Source organism: Pseudorca crassidens, chromosome 5 (assembly GCF_039906515.1).
Source record: "Pseudorca crassidens isolate mPseCra1 chromosome 5, mPseCra1.hap1, whole genome shotgun sequence".
Lineage (NCBI taxonomy): Eukaryota > Metazoa > Chordata > Mammalia > Artiodactyla > Delphinidae > Pseudorca > Pseudorca crassidens.
The window spans coordinates 83,853,778-83,859,777 of NC_090300.1; positions in this window are offsets into that span (position 1 = coordinate 83,853,778).

Genomic DNA, 6,000 nt, shown 5'->3' on the forward strand with positions numbered 1-6,000 from the left:
AGCAGAGCCCCGTCAACACACAGGAGCACGACAGAAAATAAAATGGTGGTTGGTTTAATTAGTAAGTTTGGGGGAGGTTTGTTACTTGGCAGGAGATCATGGAAACAGACGGCCTGGAGCTTTGTTAGATGTCGATCTGGACTGGGGTCGATGGGGTGCCAGCCAACACCCCCAGTCTTGATCCTATTCCACTCTTATATCAGCCCTTCTTACAGAACGATGCCCTGTGGGCAGGAAAATGACAGTGACTAGGTGACTGGTATGTGCCAGCCACATCTGTCTTTCATGTGAATTTAATAAGACCAGTTAGCTGTGCAGTTTCAATTCACTCCAGCTGTATTTACTCTGAGGTTTGCACCTGTTCCTCACTGCTTGGGAATGTGTGAAATCTAGCCAGCAGAGGGTGGAAATGATCGCCTCTTAAATTCCATGAAAGTAAAATACTTCTTCAGTGAGGCCTTTGAAAAAATAATTAATTGTAAAATCCAGTATTTAGTTTGAATACCAAAGATGGGGTAAATTCTCAGCAAGGAAGAGCCATCAATAAATGAATGAATAAATTAATAAACTGTTTGTATGTGACTGGGGCTTGCTGCCCTGAGTGCACACATCCTCACCCCCTCTGTGGGCGAGTGATTAGTTGACATGGCTTGGCTACTAGGTGGTGGAGCCAGAATTTGAACCCATGTCAGTCGGACTCCAAAACCTGTGTTTTTTTTTTTTAAATTAATTGATTAATTTATTATTTGGCTGCATTGGGTCTTTGTTGCTGTGCAGGCTTTCTCTAGTTGCGGCGAGCAGGGGCTACTCTGCATTGCAGTACGCAGGCTTCTCATTGCGGTGGCTTCTCTTGTGGAGCACGGGCTCTAGGTGCACGGGCTTCAGTAGCTGTGGCGCGAGGGTCAGCAGTTGTGGCTTGCGGGCTCTAGAGCGCAGGCTCAATAGTTGTGGTGCACGGGCTTAGTTGCTCCGCCGCATGTGGGATCTTCCCGGACCAGGGCTCGAACCCATGTCCCCTGCATTGGCGGGTGGATTCTTAACCACTGCACCACCAGGGAAGTCCCAAGACCGGTGTTCTTAATTCAACATTGTGCTGCATCCTTCACAAGATGCGTTTCTGAGTGGGTAAACCATTTATTAAACCTCCTTCATTTCTGTGCAGACTTGTTCCTAGGCAGTTCATTTCACACAGATCCCTCCATGTCATGTGAGTCCTTTGGGGTAGCTCTCTGTTCTTGGGCAGAAAGTGATTCCCTAAGGTCCTCAATTCTTGCCATCTCAATGCTGGTTACAGCAGAAGGGACCAAGGAACTTTGCTGTCACTCCAGCCACATCCAGAGGCATCTGGCCCTGCACCCTCTGGAGAGCTGCGGGCCCTCCCTCTCACAGTCAGAGGAGCATGTGTCAGTCCACTGGCCTCTTGAGCAGTTCCAGGGAGGCTCCATCTGTGTTCCACATCCTTCACTTTCTAAGCAGAGGCTCATGTGAGCAGATGGCCATACCACTAAAAGGACCTGCAGTTTTTCTGGGGCTGATGCTGCCTGTTTTCTGCAGATTCAGTGGTTCTTAGCCTTTGTATTTTCCTCATTGTTTATGTTGGAGCTTTTTCTTTTGTTTCTCACCAGCCAGGGCCTTTTACTAAGCCCTTTAAAAAAAAAAACAGCTTTGGCAAAGGACCTTTGGAGAGCTTTGGGGTGGCTGCACATTCAGGATGGTTCCACAGCGTGTGCTGCCTAAGAAATCATTGACATTGTTGAAGGCTCAGTCCTGGGTGCATGCAGCAGTGGCCTGACCAGGCTGATGTAAATATAGGCAGTAACTTCATTTGCTAAAGTCCCAGGTCTACTATTAAATTAGGGGGAAGGGAGGTCTTCCATGAATGACATACATGGGGGTACACAAGGGAATGACTAACTGTGACCAAACAGGACCCAGCTGTCCTACTGTCACCTGGAGGTCAGAGGACTTTGGATTTTGCTCCCTGGGGCTGGAGATGTGGCAGGTACTGTCCTGCTCTCACTGTCAAGAGGGCCTAGCCCCTGCCACTGGCCTTTGACTCTCTCTACTCAGTAACTTCTCTGGTGCTAAGGCTCCTCATAAATAACTGGAACCTGCTGGAAGAGGCCAACATGGCCTTCAGCATGAAAAGGAAGAGGAGAGTGTGCCTTTCTGGGGATGTTACCAGCTGATCTGTGTCCATCCACGGGCTGATCTGGCAGGGAGAGAAGTGGAGGAGGAACTGTAGAGGCATGTGTCCCTCAAAAGTCGGCCCAGAGGGAACCACTGTGGGTGGAGAGCGTGCTGTTCAGGGAGAAGATTCCAACTTCGGGAGAAAGAAAGGAAGGAGAGTGGTGCATACCGAGACCAGAGGATAAGGGGCAAATTCTAAAGAAAATGTGAATTGTTTCTGCAGTAGAGGGAACAAGGATCCCGGGGGTGGGGAGAGCAGAGGAGAGGAACGGAGTGGGGAGGGAGGGGAGAAAGGAGAGTAGCACAGGGTGCTACTTTCATGGGTGAAAAGGGAGCAAGGAAAGGACTGCAGAGGCATCCTCAAGAATGGGAACTAGATGGAACCCAGCGGTGAGCTGGGAGCAGCAGAGAAGGATGACAGGTTACAGGAGGCTCACAAAGGGAGCCTGGTGCTGCGAGCGGACTCAGCAATTTCAGGTTCCTAAACTAGGCTGAATGAGACCCTGCTTCAGGACCCGGGATTTCCTGTTGCTCAGGGGATTAGGCTGTGAGATGCAGCACCCGCAGCATGAATGATACGGGATAGGTGGCTGATCTCGACTCCAAACTAGAAAACATCAGAAAAATGTGTGACGTGCACGCTCCTCTACTACAGAAGGAACGTGTGAAAGGGAAGCAGTAGAAGGAAGGTGCGGGGAAGACTTTGCCGGGGGTGGAAATAGGAGGATGGGAAGCCATCAACTAGTAACCTTTGGAGTCAGGTATTTAGAGACCGCCGGAACGGTGCTGTGGCTGCATCCAGGCCAGCGGGCCAGAAGTCAGGTATTGACATGGGAATTGGTTGGCTTTAGGTACAAGAAAGAAGATGCCCAGCGAGAGGTCCAAGGTGCTGCCTGTTAGGTTTTGAAATTTAGCAGAGATGTCATTCTGGGCAGCCCTAAGGGCATGTCCATGTGCTGCATTTGCTGGGAAAGTGACTCTCCAGGGCCCAGACAGAAGGAGGGTCACTGTGAGACACCAGTCAGCTCCACTTAGCACTCCCTGGCTGCCCTGCTGGCCTGTGAGCCCACGGGTCACCCACCCCGGCCAGCAGCAGACTCTCTCCCCAGCTGGCGGTGGGAGAGATTTCATCAAGTTCTCAGTTGAGTCAATGGGTGAGTAGAGGTGCCCATGTGTCGGCTTATGTCGGCTCATGTGGGGTCTGAGGCTTATACAACTGGAGGAGTCTTCTTTACAAAAAAAGAGTACAAGGTTGAAAATACATAATTAGGTACCAAAGAGAATATGTATTTGTGAGAAAGAATGAGAAGAGAAGTCACAATAAATAACAAATACTAAAAAGGACAAGTAGCAAACATCATGAAATCCAGAAAAATAGCCTAATATTTTAATTAATTAACTTCCTGATACTCCTCTATGATATCTTGATTGTCTCCTTGTGGGAGACAGAATAATGGCCCCCAAAGACATCCATATCCTAATCCCCGGAACATGTGAATATGTTTCCTTATATTGGCAAAAGGGTCTTTGCAGCTGTGATTGAGGTTACAGACCTTGAGACAGGGAATTAGTTACCCGGAGGTACCCAGCTGGGCTCCATCTAATTACCAGAGTTCTTAAAAGGCTTTCCTGGGTTTATTCAGAGAAAGAGATATGATGATATACAGACTGCCAACAAACACATGAAAGAATGCTCAACATCATTAATTATTAGAGAAATGCAAATCAAAACTACAATGAGATATCATCTCACACCAGTCAGAATGGCCATCATCAAAAAATCTAGAAACAATAAATGCTGGAGAGGGTGTGCAGAAAAGGGAACACTCTTCACTGCTGGTGGGAATGTGAATTGCTACAGCCACTATGGAGAACAGTATGGAGGTTCCTTAAAAAACTACAAATAGAACTACTATATGACCCAGCAATCCCACTACTGGGCATATACCCTGAGAAAACCATAATTCAAAAAGAGTCATGTACCAAAATGTTCATTGCAGCTCTATTTACAATAGCCAGGAGATGGAAGCAACCTAAGTGTCCATAATCGGATGAATGGATAAAGAAGATGCGGCACATATATACAATGGAATATTACTCAGCCATAAAAAGAAACGAAATTGAGTTATTTGTAGTGAGGTGGATGGACCTAGAGTCTGTCATACAGAGTGAAGTAAGTCAGAAAGAGAAAGACAAATACCGTATGCTAACACATATATATGGAGTCTAAGAAAAAAACAAAAAATGTCATGAAGAACCTAGGGGTAAGACGGGAATAAAGACACAGACCTACTAGAGAATGGACTTGAGGATATGGGGAGGGGAAGGGTAAGCTGTGACAAAGTGAGAGAGTGGCATGGACATATATACACTACCAAACGTAAAATAGCTAGCTAGTGGGAAGCAGCTGCATAGCACAGGGAGATCAACTTGGTGCTTTGTGAACACCTAGACGGGTGGGATAGGGAGGGTAGGAGGGAGACGCAAGAGGGAGGGGATATGGGGATATATGTGTACATATAGCTGATTCACTGTGTTAAGCAGCAGAAACTAACACACCATCGTACAGCAGTTATACTCCAATAAAGATGATAAAAAAAAGAACCCCAAATGGCTCACATTTGGCTTCTGAGCTGTAGTTTGCGAACCCCTTGTTTAGACTAAGTTTATTATATAACTAAAATGTATTTTAAATAAGTGCTTTTGTTGTATGGGAAAATAATCTTTTGTATTAACCAACTAATTCAGTAAGCTGTAGCCTCTGGGGCCTTGCTTAGAATATTTTAGACTCTGGCCATATCTTTAGAGACCAAACACCCATCCCAGTGGAGATAATCCATTTACCTTGGCCATCTCGGTGGTGACCATCGGCCTTCCCAGCAGCAGAGTCGCACAGCCATCCGTGGGATGGCGGGGATAGTGCCTGCCACACGTGACTCACTGAGTCAAGGTTCAGTGGCCTCAGAGGTGACTCCTGACCATCCCCAGATGTGGAGTTGCCTTAAAGCAAAGTCTCTGGCTATAGGCTCAGCCAGGCTGGGCTGTGAGGTGGGGAGGAGGGCTTGGTGGTTCTGACACCTGTAGGAGAGGCTCGGTTCTATGGGACAAGGTGCCTCTCCTGGCAAGTGGAGACAGAAAACTCACTGGGGCAAAGCCAGCACAGCCCCAGGGCTGTGCAGTGTGTGGCAGGCTTAGGAGGGGACCCCTCACTGAGGACTTGAGGCCCTGTGACTGTCACGCTGCTTTGTCTCAACTGTGGTCCCAGGGTCTGCCAACGCTAATTCAGCAGGCTGAGCGGAACCAGGGCTGGGATGCTCCCACTGTCTAGCTCCCACAGTCCCCGACCTTCTGGGTCAGGAGGCTCCAACTGCAACAGAGAGTGGGCTGAGTGTATGTATGGCTCATGGCGGTTCATTACTGTTGAGGTTTCCACTGTGATTATTTCTCTAGGAGGCAAGTGCAGGATCAGGAAGCATTATGAATGAGACTCAGTATAAGTGATTCCCTTCATGATTTTTTCCACCTTAGAAATGTGGAGAGCAGCAAGGCCAACACATACACATCCCACAGCGATGTTGACCTCAAACTTAAGATACATTTGTGTTCCCACACTTCTTTCACATGGAACTGGGGGCAGCAGCAAAAGAGAAAGAAAAACCATGCCTGTTAGGTGGTAACTTCTTTGCTGTGACTTCTCCTTTGAGGTCCACTTTGAACAATCAGGAATAAAGGATCAATCAAAACATCAATATCCCTGAAGTAGTTGCCTTGTTAAAGACTGGAGCATTAGCTTAATCTTTTGCTTTTCAC